The sequence below is a fragment of the Anomalospiza imberbis genome, chromosome 10 (assembly GCF_031753505.1).
Source record: "Anomalospiza imberbis isolate Cuckoo-Finch-1a 21T00152 chromosome 10, ASM3175350v1, whole genome shotgun sequence".
NCBI lineage: Eukaryota > Metazoa > Chordata > Aves > Passeriformes > Viduidae > Anomalospiza > Anomalospiza imberbis.
The window spans coordinates 26,141,240-26,164,856 of record NC_089690.1 but is presented as its reverse complement, the minus strand read 5'-3'; the positions used below and the strand labels follow the sequence as shown (position 1 = coordinate 26,164,856).

Below are 23,617 nucleotides of genomic sequence, written 5' to 3'. Positions count from 1 at the left end.
GATCCTGAATGGGAACTTCATTTCTATTCCAGCACTCTGTCCTCTTGAGAGCCTGGAATGGGGGTGGAGGGGAAGTACAGGCAAGAGACTGAAAAGTGACACCCAGGGGGAGTAACCTTCCAGAGATAATCAATGGCTTTGCAATGAGCAGCCAGCCCTACTGAATATTGATTAGCCAGTGCTGGCAAGCTCTGCTCCGGGGAGGTCAGCACTCCTGCCAGATGCCTCGTGTGAGCACAAAGGGAGCCTCAGCAAAAGGCAAATTGTAAATGGCAGGATTTATGTGAGAAGCACCATTCAGGCCCCCAGTAGAAGAAAAAAACCCAGAAGTGTGGTCACTGCACGAGCAGGCAGAAGGCAGCAGCAATCCTGCTAACTTCTGTTATTACACTGTGCAATTCCAGGTTTACCTGAATAAACCTGTTTTAAATATTATCCCTTTAAAAATTAGCCAAGATACATGATACCATGAGTTGCCACAGGTTGCTCTTCCCTTAAGGTTGCACAAACACGTGAAAGGGGTGCTTTCACAGACCTGCCCTCAGAAGCTTTGTCCAGTGTTACACCTCAGTACATGCCAGGTACGAGTACACATTTCAAGGTGATTCCATATCTGGCCTAGGCCAGCTCTGAGCACACTTCATGCCCTTGAAGCAGCACAGCTGTATGTTAGCACTGCATCCCTCTCACAGCACAATCTGTTCTTACTGTCCCATTCAGTAACGAAGACTTTAGTTTTTTAGCATTTTTAATATATAAATAGTTAGATATTAATTTTATTATTACATCCATAGGTCGATATATATAGAAGGTATACAGCTGAGGAAATTAGGTATTAGTGACTAAGAGGACATCCTACCTTTTTAGAAGCAGACAGTTTTTTCTCACAGCCTTTCTGTGGAAAGAGAAATCGTGACAGGCAAAAGAGACTGGAAATTGTATTCTTTAAAACAAAACAAAACAAAAAGCCCACAAAAAAAACCCACAAAACAAAACCAAACAAAAATTTAAAAAATAAAATGGAAATAAGAAAAAAAAAAAGAAGAAAAAAGTTCCAGTTTCTGCCTGGTGTAACTCATCTGACTTCAGTGGCGTTGTCCCAGAGCAGATTCGTCCCTCTGTCTTTGCCAAAAAGAAAACAACAGGAGCCAGCCAAAGGCATCTGCTTTTGCATTTCCTCAGTGAATCCATTCATTATACTCCCCTGATAGAGAAGTTGTAAACAAAGGCACTTCATGATGCTGCATCGTGCTATCCATAATTACATTGTATGTGATTCATCAGCAGACATGCTTCAGGGCACACTGCAAAAGCTTTTTATGTATTCAGGACTCTTTCTGAGAGGGTGGGTTAAGTGAAGAGAGGGACAAGCTAACAGTTAAAACAGGAAAGGAAAACCTAACTTAACCTAAGCAGTTACTTAGAGAGGAGCTCAGTATAAGAGGGAGGAGAGGAAACCATCTATACACACTGGGAGCAGAATTCCTGCCCACCAGTACCCCAGTTAATATGTGTGCTTTAATATTCTCTCCGTTTCTCTTTAAGAGCACGCACCCTCTAAAACATACGTTTTAATAATCATGTTATGTGGTGCTCCCACCTGAAAACCTCACTCTGGATGGGAATTCAAAAGAAGTTTTTAAAACAAAAAGTTCTCTTTGGAAGCTCTCTGAGGCTAACTTTATATAAATGGCCAGCCATGCTCTGACTCCATAGTGATATAAGTCAGGTGTAACTCCCTAAATTGTGAGCATTAGAAAACTCTAGTGTCAGATCATAAGCCAGTTCTAAACACTTTATTGCTTAGCAGATCAGCTTAAAGAGCTTGGCAGTACCTGGTACAAGTCATTCTTTGAGAAAAAATTCTGTTTATCTTTTAAGAATTTACTAATACTGCCTTAGATGTAGTTAATTCCAGCAGAATATAACATTTCTGCTGAGAACTTTGCTTTTAGAAGTCCAGAATCTGCCACCAGAGCATATGTAATCCACACCCTCTGTAGAAATATTTGTGTCTGAAAAGAAGAATTTGGAAGAAGGAAATTCTTTAAGATAATCAACATCCAGGTGGGTAGGGGAAGCAGGCATTCAAGAGCTGGAAGCTGAGACTGGTCTGGAAAGAAAAGCACAGACAGAGGTAGCAAGCAAAGGTGAACACATGTTGGTGGAGAGACAGAGTGTTGCAGTAAATTCTACCTTGTACTACCTATATGCTAATTTATGCTGCTGCAAAATCACAGTCTTAGGTTTGTTTCGGTAATTAGAATAGAAGTAATTGTTGGAAGTGAAAAGATGTAATAGAAGGTGACCTGTATCAAAATACACTAAAGATAGCCCCTTAACAATGTCAAATTGCTTTGAATGCTGGATTTCACTGTGGACTATGGAAAAAACAGTTTCAAAGTGCATACATCAAGACCACATTTGGATAGTTTAACAGAAAACTGAAAGATTTCTAAACTGTGCAATCCCAGTTCTAAAAATTTATTCCATATCCAAAGTTTGCCTCTACTATTGCCAGTTATGATAGAGGTAGAGACCATAAAAGGAAAAGTTCAGGCAGCTCTTTTCTGAATGCTTGTTACATAAAGATTAAAAACTATCAGGCTTGTGTCACTTGAAAAGTGTTCACAGATGAATAATTACAGCTAAATAGTAGCACCTGCCTCTAGAAAGGGCTGGACATCCACATTTTTTTGGCCACTGTTTAAGGGACAATGGATGCAATATATAAGGGAGCAGTCAGTGACAACTGCATACAGGTCACGGGGGAAGTAACCTAGCCATTTCTCACTAGAAAAGCCAGAAAACTCTGCCTCACTTGGGCCCTTGGGGTTTAGCATCTTAGAGCATATCCCAAGAATTCTCTAAGAGGAGCTGGTTCTGAAAAGAGTGATTACATGGCAACTCTTTTAAAATCTTGCAATAAGAGCAGCAGACTTGCTCCTCATGTTATTATATAAAAGTTGCTGGCATTTATTTCCCTGTCATCTTATTCATGAGCTTGCCCTTCACAGAGAAGAAAGGAAGCCAGGAAAAGGCCTGAACAGACTGAATCATGTCAGAAAACTCTCAGACAAAGCTTAGTCATTCAATACAAATTTAGAAAGACTGGAGACTTGTTTAGCTGGAGTTTCAAGGTTGTTCAACTCAGTGTACCAAAGAGGAAAGGATACCCAATCTCACAAAATAATGCACTACTACTTGGCAGCAAAATACAGTCATCCATAATAGCTTTTGTAATAGTCCTCTCAGCATTGATAACAATTAGTTACTCTATTAATAATTGTTAATAGTATCTTATCTAGCTATGCAACTCTACAGATGTTCAAATCTTTAGAACAGACAGGATCAGCATTTACTCATTCTGGATTATCAAAGGTTTGACCCTACCATCATGGCAGGTATCCATATTGGAGTTACTGGCACAAAGAAATCCCTGAGACCTGCAGGAACCAACTTGTGGCTTCTATAAGAAATTTTTCCCAGACCTTGCACTACTCAAAATAGAACTGAAAACACTTTTAGACTTATCTGAAGGAATCTACTGCTGCAGGTCAAAAAGTGTTACAGATTAATTTTTGAAAAATTCCTAGTAATTCCTAGGAAGAGAGCCAACGGTCACCCTTTGGAATTATTTTGGCTTTCACCAGGAAGGAGTCTGTTCTGAAGAAAACTCCCGGTGGAAAACTGGGTGAGATGCACATGTTGCCCCTTCAGCTCTGAAGTTTTGACACAGGGATGTCTATAATAATCCTCTAGCTGAACTGGAGCCCAAGCCAGCCATCCAGGACAAGTACACAGCTCTCCCCGTTTCTGTGAAAAACCAGTGAGAAGTGCAGTGGGCACCATCCACGGGGCTTTCAGCCACAGCTTCCATCTGGGCAAGCCTAGGTCTGGGCTGCAAAGAAGACTGAAATACAGTGCTACATGGGGCCAGAAGTGCTGTGTTTCAAGTGGCTTGGGATCAAACCCATCCTGATCTGCACCCAAACCACACACAATTTCAGGCTTGCAACTTAGCCAAGTGTTGCTGAAGGGTTCACAAACTTTAGTGAACTTGGCTTGAACTTCTCATTGGAAAGGAAAAAGTAAAATAAAACTTTCAAGTTGAAGGTTCTGCCTTAAGTAGTTTTGCCCATCTCCAGTACTGATGCCTTATAAAAATACAATTGATGTTTTATTCTAAACAGTGATCCCAAACCCCATTCCTTATACACATTTTCCCAGGTTTCTTTTTCTGTATGGACCTTTCCCACTTCATGGGTTTCACAGAAAATATGATCTTTAAGATGAGGATGAAGGTCCTCAGCTACGGTAACACTGTATGCTATGCATAATCCTTCACTCACAGAAGTAAAACCCCTCCATCCCAAAAAGTTCACTTAAGTAATGACAGTGTGATAAAATTCTTTAAGATTTTTTCAAGGCAAAATGAAAAGCCTTTCACTTTTTAAAGAAAGATGGAAAATAATATAATAGAAGAACTTGGAAAATGGATCATGGCCCTGTCAGCAGTAGAAAACCAACCTTAGGGTCACAGATTCCATTATGTGCCTTTATTTATTAGTCTGACATACAGGTATAGATAAATAGATATAGATGTACAGCACCTTGCTGTACACCCAGGTTATGGCAGTTTTGACTCTTCCTAAAAGCAAGTGCCCCACTGTTTCTCTGGAGAAGTGCATGTTCTTCTCAGCGAGGTCCTTTCCCTCAGTTTCAGCCTCCATTTTTAACACACTCACAGAAAACCTCTCTCTTAGAATAGGCACTACAGGTCTGGGGAGTTTTAGAATAGACTGCAAAGGGGTTCACAAAAAGGAGAAGAAGGGAGAGTGAACCATCTGTAACTAAAGGTAACTCTTGAAGATATACCTGTAAAAATAAATATAGTTTAACTTAAAGCAAAATTAGTTTATCCTGAACAGTGAACTTTCTTGAAATTTGTTCTAAAATAGCCTTCAACACTATCTACTTTTCTCCATGCTCATTTCTAGCCTGATCTTTCAGCTTGTTTCTTTTTTGCAAAGAGTTACCATTTTTGTAGTGGCAGTAGTAAATCATAAAAAAAAAAAAAAAAACCAGCTTCAGAAACCTCACTCTGATATTCTAAAAATTAAACAAACAAAGAAAAAAACACTACTAATGTATTCTAAACCATTTCACATCATCAAGGATCACATATTTGAAAACAAATTCAGTTATCAGATTTCTGAAGAATAACATTTTTGATTCTGCACACTTTATAAGACATTGCAGAGTCACTTGAGTTTTGTACTTAACTTGAAGAACTGGCAAATAAAAATAGTTCCTGCCCCTAACGTTGTCTTTTTCCTGTGATGATAATTCACTCCTGGTGCTGCTCAGAGGACGACCAAAGAAATATCAGGATCAAACCCAACATGTAAATAACCCTGAGGCACCAGGGTTTCTCCTTCAATCTACTTAAACAATGACTTCTGATAATTTAACATAACAGTCCTTGAATCTTTTCACAGCTGGTGTTTATTTTACAACACAGGTCCTGACCTTGTCTAGGTAGGTTTGGCTTTCTTGGAAAGACTTTCTGAATGAGAATGTGGAGAATGTGGTATAGTCGCACGCTCTTGGGGCAGTGACGGTGTAAGGAAGTCCTGCTGACCAATATTTCCACCTGTTTCTGCCCTGCTTGTGGGACTGAATTCTGAAACATGGCTCTTCCACAGGAGTGAAAACTTACTGGGCCGAGTGACACAGAGACTAGGTTTCCAGATGTGTCTACTCCTTGACTTGTGCAACTTGCTAAGAGATGGGCTGCTACAAGTGTGTGTGGGAGGAAGAAATGGACTAATAAACAAGTAATTAGAGGTTGGAAATACTCAAAGCATGAGCACCACCAAGAAAGGCACTTAAAAAACCAAAAACATTTGTGCAAGCTTCTCAGCAACCATTTTTTAATTACACAACTCTAAAATAATCTGAAAACTTATACGTTCCATTAATTTTGGATGTTTTTAACTTACAAATTGCAGATATCATTGAAATTTAACTTTCTCTCTCCTGCTAATGAGCAGGCCACTTCCCCTTCTACCTGCTCTTTGTAATGCAGTGATAGCTGCAGGCTGCTGCCCAAATCAGAGCCTTGCTGTGCAAGGTACACAGGCACATCCTTCCTCTCAAAAAGAATGTGCTAGTGGGAATAAGCAAGTTTTCCCTTGAGATGAAGAACTGATGTAGAGATGAAGCAGTTTATCCAAGGCCATGGAAGCCTGAAGCAGGAATAGGAGTGAACCCAATCTTCAGTGTGCTCACACAGAATTGTGCACATTTCTCAGTCTAGAAAGGATGAACTCCACTGAATTGAAAATGTACATTTGAATTGAGCACTCATGGGAAGACAGTGCTGTGGAATGGACATCAAATGCACAGTCTGTGCTTCCAGAGATCAGGGTTTGGACAAACACTGGCTCCAGCCACCAGCTACACTGCTGCTCCCCTGGGGATCCATATTAGTGGTCCCTGACACAAAATAAACATCACTCTGCACAGGACTTCTGAACACAGGACTGTGGAGCCAAAAGTTCCTTTCTCTGAGGACTGACAGAGGCTTGGAAGCAAACAGGATGAAAAAGAGCACATCCATGGAAACAAAGATGTACGCAGAGCCCTGGTTTCAGCAAAATTGGAAGTTCTGTGACATCACACTGAGATCACATTTTTTAAAATTAGTGCCACCCTGTATTGTCACCCCCACAATTCAACAGGCAGTTGTTGTCTTTGGAGAGTGGCAAACACTGGTCTGATGGACAATGGAAAACCTTCCACCATTTATGACCAAAATGTTTCCCAGGATTTCTTGTGTGCAGATTTGCCTGCTTCTAGCAGCAAAAATGCACTTTCTTTTCCCTCCTTTTTTCTCCCCCTTTTTTTCCCCTTTCTGTCTCTCTCTCTGTTTTTTGGGGGGCTTTTTAAGAGGTTTTCTCCTGGTGCCATTGCATTTTGATGATGTCCCCTTACACTCACTCTCTGCTGGTCATCTTGGCCAGCTATTTATGTAGGAAGTGAAATGAAAGCCTGTACTTTTCAGATGAATACTGAATACTCATGCATTTTGAATTTTTATTTGGGCTAAGCAAAGAAAAAAGTCAATCCAGAAGCTATCATAATCAGTATCTTTTACAAGCTGATCAAAGCCCTAAAACACTTGAAAGATGATTGACAAGTCCAATGATGAAAGAGTCATTGTTTAAGAACTTTCCACTGCAAATTGGTATTTCAATTTTCCTCTGCAGTTATAGCACCTGAAAATGTGTTTGTTTTTTTTTTTTAAATCAGACCTTCATGCAGTCACACGCCTCCAGGAGCTGGGAATTCAAGGGAAAAATGTCAATTTGAAAACTTTAACTGGCAACATTATGAAAGTTACTGTCTCCTGAGCACTGACATTAGAATTTTTTGTACATTCTCGTTTATCACCCATGTGCTTCTCACCACACCCCAAGGGCCCGGTCTCTCTTCCAGCAGGGAGAGACTGGCTACCAAACTGTACTAGGCTTGTCCATTGTGCTAATAGGATTATAGTAAATAACACAAAAAAAAAAACCCACTTATTCATATGGAAACAGGATTAATCCCTTCTGCCAGCCCCACCCCATAACTTTGTGTCTGAGCATGAAAGCTATCTGTCTGCTTTGTCAGCACAGAAACATTCACAAAATGTTTTCCAAGTACTAGGTTTTCTACCCCCCCTCCCCAATTATTTTCAGTTTAGCTCTGAAGGAACACATAAAGTATAAAAAAGACTATGACATTCTTACCCATATAATTTAATATAGGGCCTTGATACTATTTTCTGGGGAATAATATCAAACATAATTACCAGGAAAAAGTAGAAAATACATAGAAGAGCCATAAAAAGCTGCATCTTTTATCCTGTTAATTTCCTGTCTCATACATGACACCACAGTATGTTGTTAATCAGTATATGAGGCTTTAGTAAACAACTTTGCAACACTTCTTACTAGCCAGCTTTTCCAGGTGCTGTCCTGGGGATAGATTCACACCACCTGCACCATATAACTGGATGTTATATCGACCTTGTCTGCCTTAGCTGGCCTCACTTATATTAACACAGAAAGGCAGCTGGAATGGCTAAAGAAAACAGCAGCCTTGACTTCAGCTTATCTTAACACATCTGGACACTAAACCCTGTGGTTCAGCATGGTGGCTGCACATCCTGTGGCACTGCCCCTCTGGCAGAAGCAGAACCTGCTGGCAGAGTGTGGACCAGAGATTTTGGAGTGGCAAACCTGGATGGACATTGATTGAAAATTTGCCCGTGAACTTGGGTCTGTGGTCAGAGCTTGCAGCTGTACTACAGTAAATAATTCTATCTGGATTCCTCTATTACCTGGAAGTTCTCTGAACCACAACACCACAATCTCATCTATTGCAATAAGACAGAAAAGGTGAGCTCCCAAAGTTTATCCTGCCATTTTCTTATGCTTGATTCTAAAAGACAGTCCACTTATAATGACCATAATCAAAATGATACTATTTCTGTAATCTACAAATAAATTCCCTGGTTTTATCCAAAACCAAAGCTTAGAACAAAAACAAAGCTAGAGAACAAAACCTGTATTTTACTAAGGGAAAAATGCAATATATCTATTAATATTTAAAGCAAAGGGATAAAAGTTGCTTGCTTTTTGCTTGTTTGTTTTTAATTATCCATATTATTCTACATTTTTACAGAAATTAGGGTTAGTATGATTGAAGGTTGATGGCTTTACAGAGAATAGCCTTTTTACACCTAAACACACTCTTTCTCAATGCAAATGCAAGTTTCAAAAAAATTAAACCCCAGTGTGTAAAAAGAATACTTCTGTTGTTATTTAGAAATGGAAATTCTATTTCACTCCTTGCCCCTGAATGGTAGAGTGATCAAGCTAACTGCCCTGCCCAAGCATTCTTGTGGGTATTTATACATTTTGCTATCTGGCAATACCTTATTAAAGGCTTTTAACAGCACAAATTCTTCCTCATTTGCCAATTTTCATCCAAATATGTAAATAATCGCATTTGGAGCAGCACACTTGAAACATCAAGTGAATAGTTTTATTTCTTTCCAACACCGTTTCTGCTTTTCTTCCAACAAAAAAACATCAGGAGGATAAAAAAAATACAGCACCTTCTTAGATTTCTGTAATAATGAGATACTTTCTAGGAAGAGCATCAAATATTTCAGAGTGCACAAGAAGTGATTTGTTCTCAAGTCATCTGCTTACAGGTTCTTAATCCTCCCTGTGTACTCTGTTAGTCATGCAGGATTTCAGTCAAAATTTTGAAGCTAATCATCAAGTCACAATTCAGCAAGAAAGTTCTGCTCTGATTCATGAGCTGCAGTGCTGCAGAAGCCTGCAGGTTTGTTACAGGAACTGGGCTTAAATTAACAGCATAAAGTAAATAAAGTAGCTCTGATTGATAGTGATTTTTGAGAACTGTGAAAGGCAGTTCCACAGAAAAGCAGCTGTTGAACACATTTTCCTATGTAAATGAAGGTGTGATAATTTTAAGAGAAGGAGTTTGTAAAAAAGGGATGTGGCTGGCTTTTCCAACAATCATTCCCCAGGTCTATAAAGAATGCTTTGAAATCATTCTGCATATCAGCCTTTCACAGCCTGCACTCTGAACACACTGCTTGTAGCTCAGAGCTGGATCCAGGAGATGGCTTGATGAATACTAAAGATACTGGAAACACTTCAATTCCTGGCTTTTTGCAGAGGGGAAAGGAAGAAGTCAAAGTCCCCAGCACATGCTGAATGGTTGACACTGCCCATAAAGAACTGAATCTCTGCCCAGAATGAGAAACCAAGCTCAACCAAGCTCGTCGACAGGTTCAATACATTCCAATTTTCTCTCTGATGTTTTCCATTTTCCTTGCTTTGTCTCTGTACCTCTCTTAGCTCTACCCAGCACTGCAAGTACTATTCCAATATAAAACAGACTGTTTAAATATTTCTGGCCCAAAGAAATCCTGAAAATTAGAGCATAAATTAAAGGAAAACAAATTGAGAAATATTACTCCTAAACAAAACAAGCCCCATAGAACAGCTTATGATGTTCTAGGAGTTAAGTGTATCTAATCAGACTGTTTGCCCTCAGAGCCTGACCCTGAATAAAATATTGGAAGTTTTGAACAAATGAGTGAAAGGAGGTTGATTTTTCTGGCTGAAAGCTTAAGAAGTCGGTGTTCCAAAGGGGAGGGATGGGACTGTTTAAAGCTTTCTGCAAAACATCCCTCTTTAGTTGTCTCAAGTTGCACATCTTAAAGCCACTTCTTGGCTTTTACTCTGAGGGCTGAAGACAAACAGTAGGCTTCAGTGGAGTTCCATTAATAGCCAAACAAAAAACACTTTACTGAGAAAACATGTATTTCTGCAAGCAGCTGACTCAACAGAGTCCTCTTTCCTACAGCTCTGCAGTTCTCCAGTGTGGAAATGGAATAATTTTACAACATTTCTGATGTTTAACAAGGGGGAGTTTTATGAAGGATCCTTTCCCTCAGGAGGAGCATTAGCTAAGTCTGTTTTCACTCCCTGACTACCTTCTTGTGAACTCTGTTAACTTCTACCTCACTCAAATTTTGCTGATATTGGCCAGAATGTTCAAAAGTTATTAGGAAGGACTTAGAGATGCAGGAAGACCATGTAAGCATATCAAATAATAAAGAAACAAACAAAGTTAAAACCAACAACAACACCAAAACTAATACCACCACCAACAAAAAAAAAAAAAAAAAAAAAAAAAAAAAAAAATCACAAAAAAACCCAAAGCTGACAGAACAAACAAACAAAACCACACCCACTTGTAATTTCCAACAAACACGTAAGGTAGCTGGAAAATAGCTGTGCAGGGAGTCAGCCAGGTCCCCTCACAGAATTTTTGGTCCAAGTGTGACATGTCCACTGGTTAAACCCATCTCCCAGACTCCATATATCAAGGTTCAGCTCCTTCCTCTGGCAAAATCTTCCTGTGATCATAATAAGTCATGTTGAAAAAGAACTCAAAAAGATAAAAGAACCTCAAATTTGGTTTTCCAGACCCAACATTCTCATGCTTAAAACAGTAGTTAAATGTTCTCACAGAGTACATGGAGAGTATTACAACCAGAGCAGCAGCATTTTTGGCAGACAACAATTGCATCTAGCCACTATAAAATTGTTACAAGAAGATATATCTGAAAACACAGTGATATATGAAAACACAAGTGTCGCCTCCAGAAGTGGCCACACTTTCACTGAAGATCTTTTAGAATTCAGCACCTAAGAAAGGAGTAATAATTGCCACCCTGTACCCTTTTTTCCTCAAAGGGGTGGCAAAAGAAGGCAGGTAGTGCCTTGTGAAGTGTGCCTACACTTCCTTGTGATCATAGGCTAGCGGCTAGAAAATTCATTCATATTATAGGAAACCCAGATTTCCTCTTCTCCCTTGGAAGGGATTCATCCCATACTGTTGCACAGCCTGACCTTACCATTGCCCATAATTACAGGAAGATAGTCCAGCCCTACGATGTTTATAATCAGAGGGAAAAAAATCAAAAGTTATTAAGAAATAAAATAAAACAAATTTCCTTTCTCTTTTACAGGTAATGAGCTCAGCCAAGGACAGCAAGATTATGAACACAGAGTGATATACCTATTGAATAGCAAAGAATTAAGCCCCTGTGCCCTAAACTGTAGGAAAGTGTTTTAATCTTTCACTTGGGATCAATTCTCATGCATTACATGGCATTTAGAAATTCATAGCAAGAGCAGTTGGAAGCTTTGTAGAACCCAGTACTCAAAAATACAGGGACAAGACAAGAAACTGAATTACAGATTTGTCTCACCATTATTTTGCCTTTTGTATAGATTTCAGACTGTTAAAAAAATACCAGGTGAGCTGACAGAAAATGCTTTAGGTATAGTAAATAACAGGGAAATCACCAGGTGGTTTTGATATTCAGAGGTACAGAATATTACTGAAATATTGTAAATGACTGAAACAGAGAATCTATTCAACTAAACTTATGTTAAATCTGAATTAAAGAAAGATTTGAAGTCTCTTTCCTCATCCCCACAAGTCATGGTGACCTCTGAAAATTGAAGCCTTCCTCAGGGAAACATGAGTGGGAAATTTTCCAGGTGTCAGTCTACAAAGATGCTTCTTGAACTCTGACAGGCTTATTGCACGTGTTCTTATTACACATTGGTGGAATTTGATTATTTTGTAACTAAACTTCATGTCAACCTTCATGAAAGCCCACTCAGATTGGTTTCTCACCTGCTAAACACAGTCTCCCCTCATCCTGTCCATGTTAATTCACAGAAGGGTGAGCTCCCCTGACAGAAGACACGTCATTCTTTCTGGGGGAGCATTGATCAGGAGTTATAGGGAGTCACTGATATTTTCCATGTCATGAACACCTGGGGCACTGTCTGTAGCCAAGAGCTGGAAACATTTGGATGTATAGGGGATGCACACAAGCTGTTACAAAGGGTAACACAGCAGCACCATTTCAGTGCTGCTGGCCTTCCCTCTCCTCCCCCTACAGCTAGATTGCTGGGTTCTGCCAAGTTGCAGAACCTGAGAGAAAGCAACATTGTGCTGTTTTTGTTCTTGTGAAGGGGAAGGATAAAAAAATTAGCATTTTTTCGATGGATTAGGACTTGGAAGAGATTTAAGTCATGGAAGAGTGTCAGGAAATAAGAAAGTGGGGTCTCAAATCTGAACGGCCTTTAAGAAAGCTCATCAAGAAAAAAACATCAATAAATTAGAGGTTTAGTTATCCTCTTAGCTTAGCCAGGGCATTGTAAGGTTCTCAGAAAGCTTTCTGAAGAAATTTGTGATTTTAACAGAAGTTACATTACCTCTCCTCACTCTGCTTTATAGTAGTATGAATTGTTCCTTCCCAACTCGAAAAACTTAAATGCACTGTGCAAATGTAAGGCCATATGCAAGCACATAAAATCACAGACAGAAACATCTCTTTTAGCTTATGTACTTTAAAAATTTCTTCCTGTTGTCCAAGAAACTATCCACAAAGAAATGGAACAACCATTTATCCTACAGGATAACTCATGCATCGTGTGCAAAACCCCTGTGTGCAGACCACTCAACATTTTGTGCACACTTCACAATTAATATACCAAAAAAAAATCTGTACAGGCAGTGAGTCCTGGGGACTGAAGCTGTTGCACATGCCCAGAGCAACTACTAGGTTTGTAGCCACATATTAGGTTCTGCCTCTTTCTGCAATATAGATATGGCTCTTAAAACCTACAAACTCAATGGTTGCAAATAGTTCAAACCACAAGAGAATCAATCAAATTAATCAGCAACCAGACAAGGTGCAACCTTCCCCAGCCTGGATCAGCACTCCTCAAAACCGTCAGGAAGTGTGTGTTGACCAGGACGCTGCCTCACAAGTTGGCTCTGGCATCTGCTGTGTGGATTCCTACCCCTTTTCAGTCATCCTCACAAAAGATCCCTGCAGAAAAAATACCAGAAAAAGTCCTGTGAAAAGGTCTCTATCTGCCCCCTAATGCAAGCAATTGGCACCACAGGATAAATGCTACATATAGACAAGAGCAAAGACACTACAAATTTGGAATATGTGTGGAAACAAAGCTCTCTAGCAATCCAACACATAACATTGTAGTAGTGCTCAGTTTACATTTTGATGTTATATTTTTGTATAGCTATGCTGTCAAAAAAACTGATGTAGCTACTGCCCCAAAGCTGCCATGCACATAGAAGAGAGGGCTTGCTGCTGCTGAGGCACCACCTGATCCCACTCCTGTGGTCTCTACCCCATCATCATCATGGATTTCCTCTGTCATACACTTCTGAAGAAAAACCAGCCAGTAAATATTGCCTTGACATCTGTATGGTGATCTGTCGATCAACTAAATGCCTAGCACAGTAAGATTTGAGTGCAGAAACAGAAACAAAGACCTATTACTCATTCTAAATTTACTAATACAGCCTTGTTACACCATTGGAACCAGCAGCATCTTAAACTCAACTGTCTCAGTGCTTCCCTGCTTAAACCTAAAACCTTAAATCATATCACTTTTGTAGAATTCAATGTTTCTCTGCTTGGATGTGAACACTACAGTAGCTTTCTGCAAGGAATTAAATGGAATTAACTATAGCATTTATACCTGATCCATTGCCTTATTGCATCCCTATCCAGTAATGCATTAGGTAAAAGTATATTTATTAGATGTGACCAGATCAAATTTAAAATAAGTCCCACCACGACTTCAAAAACTCCATTATATTTGACAAAAATGTTCCAAACCCCCACCCAATTCTTTACTTTTATACGGTTCACATTTTCAGAGTTAAAATACATTCCAGTGCTCATCCAACACAAGAGATTAATGTAAATCAGCAAAGAACATGACAAGAAATTGCACCTAGAAATTAATATAAAATCGTCTTGGAACCCTTGCAATTATGTAACAGTGTACAGAGATAGACTGGCTAGCAATTACTAATGTATTGCTTTGTGTAGTACTCCATGGGTAGCCCATACAAGTTTCCCTTGTTAGATCTCCTGTTTCAGGGTATAACATCAATATTTACAAAGCTCCTGCTACTAATAAACCATGGAAGAAACTGCATGGTACATAGTAATGAATTCTCAAATCCTTCAGCAGAAATTTTGATCAATTTGTATTTTAAGCACAAAAGAAGTCAACTAAAAATATCACAGACTTGTACTAAAATTTCTTACCTTGCAGAGTTTCAGCAACAGCCAGTATATCAGGTACACTGTCTGAGTGAGTTTCACTCTCATAGACTGTTCAGGCAAACAGGTAAAGTACATTTGTCCCAAATCCAGCTCTTCATGGACAGCACTACTGCCAGCATTATTAATATCTTCTTCCCCACCCTCTTGTCTTCCTTTCTCCTCTTCTGCTGATGCACACAAACATCTATTGAACTCCATTTTAAAAACGTCCGTCGTGTCACACCCCTAGGCTCCCCTCCTTCTCCACAAAGCCCTGATCTTTCCAGAGACAACTCAGGAAAGTTATAATTTCATATCAATAATGATATTCCCTGATCCTCCACAAGTATGTAGACTTGTGTTTAAGCCAACCCAGAAAGTTCAGGCTGTGGTAGAATAAACTTTCTTTAAACTGTATTGGCTTTTTGCCTTTCTCTTATTAAACAACCTCTTGCAAATGTGTGTACAGCTACAAGACAAATTTAGCACCAGCTAGCCTTGTCATAAAGCACAAGAATACTCCTGCTGTTGCCAAGAGAGGAGAGAAAGATCCCATTTATTTAAAGAGCAAGTCCTCGCAATCAGGACTTCAGCTCATTTTTTCATCAGAAGATGAAAAATCTGTTATCCTTGAAAACTTATTTTTGTCAACTATGTTTCCTCAGAACAAATCCCAATTCTGTAAAAAAAAATTATGTTCTTATGGAGGAGAGGTTTTTAATTCCAGAGACTTCCAGTCACAGTAATTCATTGTTTGTGATATCACTGATGCCAAGCTTGTGAACACTACAAATTTCAAAAGAAAAATGAGGTCTTGCAGATGGACTGGAGCCAAGACATTCTGAAATAATGAACAGGCCTTCCATAGGCCAAAACATGAAGAAAATATGCAAGAGATCAACTAAGTAATTTTTAGTTAAACATTAAGCAGCTCATCTCTTCCTTGTGACAGCTCAAACTTGCATATTAAGAAAAATTTCAAAGCCCTTTAGCCTACTCTTAGTGATAGTTAGAAAAGACCTAAAGATTTAGGTTTAGCTGTTTCAATTACCAAAATTCAACAGCATCAACATCTAAAAGGCATTATTTTAATGAATTTGATTAACTTGACTAGTAACTTCATGCAAAAACTTACACTTTCTACAAATTATTTCCCCCACCATAGAGAAGAATGAAGGAAGACGTCAGTGTGGTTTGCTGAAGAATTAATCAAGAGTTCTATATCTTGAAACATTGCCCTTTTTAACATATAGAGGATCTAACACCCAAAGGTTCCATCCTCTTAGACCACCTTCAAGCATCTCATGGCAGCTATTCAGTAAATGCTTATCATCCAATTTTACAATCTTTAATCATATTAAACACCACCTTGACCTAATCCCAGTGTCTTTAATAGGGCTTCCTGTGTCATACATTTTATTATTGGAATGGGTGTTTCAGAAAACAAAAGGTAAAAACAAAATTGCTTGACACCCATATACAGTCTGTCCACAAGAAAAGACAAATGAACTGCAGAAATTATACGCATTTCTTTAATATATTTTGCAAGGTGTGTGGCTCACCTGGTTCCTCTGATGCATACAGCTGCCACTCTTTCCCTCTTTTCATGTTCACACAAATTTGAGGAGAACATACAATGAATTGGAGATCCAAACCTTCCTGAGACAGACTGCTAGAACAAAGTGGAACATAGTTTCTCTTCCTGCAGGCAATCCTGAGTACAGGTGTTGAAGGCAAGCTGGCTCTAGCAACTGCAAAGGAGTTGGACAGCATCCCAGTGCTCACTCCTCCTGGCCACATCCCTCTGCTGTCAACAACATGAGCCTGCAATTCCCACACAGTGCTTACTCTGACATAACACAACTTCTGAGTAATCCTCAGCAGCAATCCCCACGTTTTCCCACCTGCAGGGGATTAGCGTACTACTCACGCACCCAAATGTCAGCAGGCAGGGTCCTTGCGTGGCAGCCTCCCCTGCACAGGGACAAGGCAGCACTCTTCACCCCTAAGCATGAAAGCAGAGTAGTTCACTGGGAGGAAAGTTCCACAGTTCTCGCCTGCTCTCCTGCCCCTAGGGGCGAGATTACTACCATCGTTTGAAAGCAATTGTGGCCATGCCAAAAGCCTGCTCACTGTTGCTGCCAATTTTAAACGCAGATAAAGAACACATGACATAGAAAATGATAGGAAAGGAGAAGTCAAACCAAAGAAATGTCAAGAAGCAGATGACTGAGGCATCTTATAAACTTGTAGAACACTGTCAGCTGAGAAAATTATAAGGATGGAGGCAGATGAAAACTGCATGTATTACTAAGGTATTTTCTCTTAGTCTGTTCCCAGAAGGCCATGACATTGCCATATACTGACAGAGTCATATTATTTTCATCTTTCTGTTGCCTCCCAATTCTTTGATTCTGACCACTAAGAAGTTTCTGCATGAGATATTTTCAACCCTAGTATTTCTTCTCTAATCTTTGGCATTTATGATGTGAATAATGAGATATGAACCAACAAAGAAAAGTCTGCTGAAGCTATTTCCCAACGCTGGGAATGCAAATGAAATATATTTAAAATAAAATCTGCTCACTACATCCTTCAGATGGTCAGCACTCACCTTCATTCATAGCATTTCTATCCCAAGCAGAAGCTATGACAGCAGATCTCAGCAATTTTAGGACAATAAGTCACATAGACTTGGACCAAGACTTAAGTGTCCATGATCTGGAATCCTTAAGGGGAGTTAAAAACCAGTCTGCATGCAGTGTCCAGATACTGGGTTTACTTGTTTTCATACTGTTCAGTATCTCAAATGGCTTCAAAATCTTAAGATAAAACAAGTATTCCAAATAGTAACTTTCTGTTATAACTTGATGATAATTTTTTGCAATTAGGAAGAATTAATTTTAACACCACACTGGGATAAGTAATTTTCCCTTCACAGCCTGTAGTCACAAGTCAAATTTTGTTTTCTGTTGGACTTGATTCACATTTGTAAACAGCTTTTCTTGCCAGATATGATTAATGAGCAGCTCCCCCAGCTTTGTTAGTACAAAGTGTAGTACAGAAGAATGGGTCCAGATTTTTTGGTTTGCTATTTTAAATTGAAAATTATTCATAGCAGAAGCATATTACACTCCAGAGGAGTGCATATAAGCTCTTGGCAGCCAATACCCAGTTCCCTATTCAGTTCTGCTCAGCCTGAAGAACAGCTGCTTACAAGAGTTCTAGATAGGACTATGCTTCCCTATCTCATGATTTTAAAGCAACCTACTCTGGCCCCTCAAAAAAACAAACTAATCCTCCCCACCCAAGAAAAGCCCACAACAAAAACCTGAACAAATAAACTAAAATAAAACCACTCAACCATTCAAATAAAAAACCTAACAAAACCCCAAAGTACCCCACAGGGTTTATTTCTATTATCCTCACCTCAACCTCATTGTCCCATGTGTATCTAAGTGTATTGTAAGAAGACTTTCAGCAAAAGGAGCTCAGAAAGTAACTTCTAAAATCCTCAATCCAGTGTTTTTGTAGCCATCCTGATTTATCCCTGGCCTGTTAAACAGTATTTCTGTAGCATTCAGTAGCTACAGTCTGAGGTATTTAAGAGATCAAACATGTTTGACCTTGAAACGGTCACAATTCCATATTAATAACTGGAGGTAGTAGAGAGGAAGCCAAGAAATTTCAGAAGAATGGGATTTTTGAAGGGAAAGTTGCTAAAAGCTAATGAATTGACATGTAATAGATTCTTCAGACACAAGGGAACAGGACACAAAGCAGTTGAGAAGCTGTTTGAGTTATGAAGAGCAAATGGGAAACAGTACTGAGATGTCAGTTTACTTGATCATCTGCTTAAGAAGTCAATCCACAATGACTGATTTGTTTAAACTTTATGCTTTCCATGCCAGGTTCTACAATGGTATATTTTTGAAGTGGGGAAGAGAACACAGCACTGACATTACACTTCCACCTCCACAAGCTCCAGTAATTTTAATTAAATCTCAGAGCCCTGGGAATGCAGTTGACCTCAACTTTACCCAGCTGACTGCTCAGCCCTGGTGTTCCCCCAGCAGGTTTGTATAGCTGAAACAGATATCCTAGGGTTGTGTATCATAGTAGAGCTCTAGCTCAGAATGATTTATAGTAAATATCTAATTGCATGTACAGTACTATTTGAGTTTATATTTACATAATCTATGCATATTTACACTACTTACCATAGGTATGTAGCTGATATAAACAGGTTTTAGGTAACAGATGGTCACAGACTATAATGCTCAGTTGAATGGCCCACTGAAATGGCAATAAACAGCATTTTAAACTTCTATAAACTGTCCAGAATCTGTAGAAATAAAACCTTCAGACAGCGTATAGCCCATTTCAGTCCTATCATTCCTTTTATCAGCCTCAGCTCTAGCAACAACACTAGCAATCAGACACTTTTAAGCTGGCACTAATATAAATGGTGTCTAGAATATTTGCAAAAAATAACTCTAAATCATGCCACCTCTCATTGCAAGTTATTCTATCACTACCACAATGGAGATTTTTCTACTTGTTTTTCTACAGTTTTTTTAACTGGAAGAATTTTTTTTTCATTATTATGGTTTAGATACAGGTGAGAGACTGAAATAAATCCTTCTAGGAGGAGACAGCTTAGGACATGAAACAGAATGTAACCCTGTCTGTTCCTGATGAGGACTTCACTTCTTTATTAAGTGCCAGGGCATTGTCCTTTCCTGCTCAGTGACCAACCTCAGGTGGCCAGTGACCACAAGCCAAGTTTCAGAGCTGGTAGGGTAATGGCTCCCCTCCCACCACCAGAAAGAAGTTTCTTGAATCTGTATTTCAGAACATCCCATATTTCTACCACAACTGTGATGGTCAGAAATCTGTTTAAAACAAGAGCCCTGGCTCCTCAAAAGTTGCTTGATTATGCAGAGGGAAGCATTAATACAGTATCTCTCTTGTTAAGAGGTACCAGTTTTATCATGAGCAGCACTGGTCCTCCATACACTTTCCAGTATTTCTGCAGCAGCTACATGGCTCTCTTGAAGCTCCAGAACCTCTCATCCTCCAGTATTGTCTGAATTCCCTTTCCCCTTTCATTTCCCAAGCTATACATGCCTTAAGGAAACAGGATGCAACTAACCTTCAGGGAAGCTGTTGTCTTTCCTGCCTTTCGCTAAAAATTTTGATCTGTTGCTATTTGTAGGGCTAAAGGCACTGAAGTTTTGAGTAAAAAAATGCATTTTGGCTACCAGAAATCCTAAAAGGAGCTACAGGGGAGCCCTAAGGAGAATTCTTCAACTGTCTGAGAAATCCCCTCCAAACAGTCGAGGACACATGATAATTGTGATTATTTTTAACTTCTAGCAATCCTGCAGTAGCGCTTACATTTATTCAGCATCTAAGACAGAAAAGCCTCCCTAATCTGCACAGGGAAGAGATGCACTGGGCTTCTTGTGGTATTTGATGGACTGTTTCCATCTGGCTGGACTATTTCCCAGGAGACTACTCTGAGCTTTGTAGCACTTTATACTTATTCACAAATGCACAGGAGTATTTAGAGCTATTTCTTGCATGAGTTAGTCATTGCTGGATGGCCATCCATAAAACCTCCACTGGGATATAAAGAGCAGACATCTGTCTGCATGGAACTGAAGGTGTGACATGTAAAAGCACTCAAGAGGGTGCTAGTTAACTGGTATGTGTGCCCAGCAGTAAAACTCCAGACTTAGCTCAGGCTGTGCAAAATCCACTGAGAATTCAAAAAATCCACTGGAATGAATCTGGTAGCCAGCGTGTGTACAGATACATCAGCAATATCAGCAGGTGAAAAGCCAGGAGGAGCAGATCACTGCACAGTGTTCTGGGGAATGTGCAGCCTTTGTGTGCATTGAATCAACATTTGCTTTTCAATTAAGGGAAAAAGCTGGGTGCCATGAAAGATGTGCCATTTCTCAGATGAAAGCCTCTATGAGTTTAAGCCATGGTTTAGCTAAATGCAGATGACCAAGACCGTAGTTTATGTGAACAGCAGAAACCACAAAAGCCTCAAAGAGCCAAATTGGGAAAACTTTTGAGAGAAAACAACTTTTTTTAGCATATTCTGACATGCTGTTTGAGATTGGGTCAGCAATGTCCTAGGAATTGGAGTTCACTCTGTGCTTATAAATTTGGTTCTTGTCCCAGCAAGTTTGGAGAGGTGTTAAAATGAAAACTGGCTGTGCTGAAAGTTAGCCAGGCTCCCCTGATCATCAAGGAAGTTCAGCTCAGGTTTCAACCAGCAGCTTGTGGTTTGGCATGAAAGAGACTATTCCAGTTCATAGCAGGATGTAAACACCCTTGGCGAGTATTACTCTTCTTTGGAGACCTCTGGCCACCTGCTCAAGCATTCATCCTTACTCTGAACTTAATACAAGTGCCCTGGGATTTGGTGTGGAGGAGTGGTAGTAAATACATGTTTTCTCCACTGTCTGAGATAGCTTTGAAATCATTGCTATATGTGCCAGGGGAGAGGGAGAAAGTGAGCATGTTTCCATACACGCTGCTGGGTCTCTGCTGAGGGCCTCATGCCCTTTTACCTCACATCTCCCAGCCTCTCCCACCCCAAGCTACCCCACACAGCCCTCGTGCCCCAGCCAGAGCAGGGCCCTGAGGTTTGCTGGCAGATCCCCAGGATCTCTGAAAACACATGCTCTCACAGATGCTGCTGGTATCCAAGAGCCTTATCCCAGCCCAGCACTGTGTTCTTGTGTGGCATTCTAGAGCAATCCCCCACCGCCCTCCTGAGGGGTTCCTGTGCAGCCTTCCAGAGGGGCTGTGCGGTGAACTCACTCCCTGATGATCTCCTGGGAATTAATTAACAGAATTAATAAAGTTGGAAAAGACCTCTGAGATCATTGAGTCCAACCTATGGTCTAAGACCACCTTATCAACTGAACCAAGGCACTGAGCACCACACCCAGTCTTTCCTTAAACACCTTCAGGAGCAATGACTCCACAACCTCTCTGCGAAGTCCATTACAACATCTAATCACCCCTTCTGTGAAGAATTTCTTCCTAGTGTTTAACCTGAACCTCCAGCACAGCTTAAGGCGACGTCCTCTCATCCTGCCCCTCGTTCCCTGAGAGCAGGGCCGGCCCCACCTGGCTACAGCCTCCTGGTCAGGGAGCTGTGCAGAGCCATAAGGTCCCCCCTGAGCCTCCTTTTCTCCAGGCTAAACACCCCCAGCTCCCCCAGCTGCTCCTCACGGGACTTGTGCTCCAGCCCCTCCCACAGCTCCATTTCCCCCTCTGGACTGGTTCCAGCACTTCAGTGCTGAATTCAGGGGCTCAGAATGGGACACAGCACACGAGATGTGGCCTCATCACTGCCCTGGTCCTGCTGACCACTGCTGACACAGGCCAGGTGCTTTTGGCCTTCTTGGCCACCTGGGCACACCTGGGCTCATGTTCAGCCACTATTGACCAGCACCCCCAGGGCCTTTTCCTCTGGGCCACTTTACAGCCTCTCTGTCCCCAGCCTGTAGTGTTGCGGGGGGCTGTTGTGAGAATGTGTGGCACTTGGCCATCTTGTACCACTTGGCCATGCTGTTCACTTCAGCCCATCCAGATCCTTCTTCAGAGCCTTCCTACCCTCCAGCAATGGAAGAGCCGAGTCCTCTCCCCCAGTACCGCAGGGAGCTGCCTCCCCACAGTGCTGAGGGAGGTGGGAGATGGCCCCACTCGGCTGCAGCTGTGACCCCTGCTGCTCTCGAGGGAGCAGAAGGTCGGCACCCTCAGGCTCCTCCCCAGCCCATCCTCCAGGAACACCAATCCCTCGTGCTTAGTCCTCGTGCGTGATTTAGGCACCTCGTGGGGTGAGGCAGGTGTGAGCAGCATCCCACCAGGGAGTGCCGTGAGGGGCGGGTGGGCACAGGTGCCGTGAGGGACAGGGGACACAGGTGCAGTGAGGGACAGGGGACACAGGTGCCATGAGGGACAGGGGACACAGGTGCAGTGAGAGACAGGGGACACAGGTGCCATGAGGCACAGGGGGCACAGGTGCAGTGAGGGACAGGGGACACAGGTGCCATGAGGGACAGGGGACACAGGTGCAGTGAGGGACAGATGGGCACAGGTGCAGTGAGGGACAGGGGGCACAGGTGCAGTGAGGGACAGGGGACACAGGTGCAGTGAGGGGCAGATGGGCACAGGTGCAGTGAGGGACAGGGGGCACAGGTGCAGTGAGGGACAGGGGACACAGGTGCAGTGAGGGGCAGATGGGCACAGGTGCAGTGAGGGACAGGGGGCACAGGTGCAGTGAGGGACAGGGGACACAGGTGCAGTGAGGGGCAGATGAGCACAGTTGCAGTGAGGGACAGGGGACACAGGTGCAGTGAGGGGCAGATGGGCACAGGTGCAGTGAGGGACAGGGGGCACAGGTGCAGTGAGGGACAGGGGACACAGGTGCAGTGAGGGGCAGATGAGCACAGTTGCAGTGAGGGACAGGGGACACAGGTGCAGTGAGGGGCAGATGGGCACAGGGGACACAGGTGCTATGAGGCACAGGGGGCACAGGTGCAGTGAGGGACAGGAGGCACAGGTGCAGTGAGGGACAGATGGGCACAGGGGACACAGGTGCAGTGAGGGACAGGGGACACAGGTGCAGTGAGGGGCAGATGAGCACAGGTGCTATGAGGCACAGGGGACACAGGTGCAGTGAGGGGCAGATGGGCACAGGGGACACAGGTGCTATGAGGCACAGAGGGCACAGGTGCAGTGAGGGCGGGTGAGCACAGGTGCAGTGAGGGACAGGAGGCACAGGTGCAGTGAGGGACAGGGGACACAGGTGCAGTGAGGGGC

At 41.6% G+C, this 23,617-nt stretch overlaps 1 long non-coding RNA gene across 1 annotated transcript in view; it reads right to left on the bottom strand.

The window, feature by feature from the left end:
* The window catches only part of LOC137480284 (uncharacterized), a 92,501-nt gene extending 75,799 nt beyond the window's left edge, over window positions 1-16,702 (bottom strand). The window contains exons 1-2 of the long non-coding RNA XR_011002776.1: window positions 16,327-16,702; window positions 860-895 (exon numbers count right to left, since the gene is read on the bottom strand). This is a non-coding gene — a long non-coding RNA (uncharacterized lncRNA). The remainder of the gene's footprint in view (window positions 1-859; window positions 896-16,326) is intronic.
* Window positions 16,703-23,617: the final 6,915 nt, after the last annotated feature.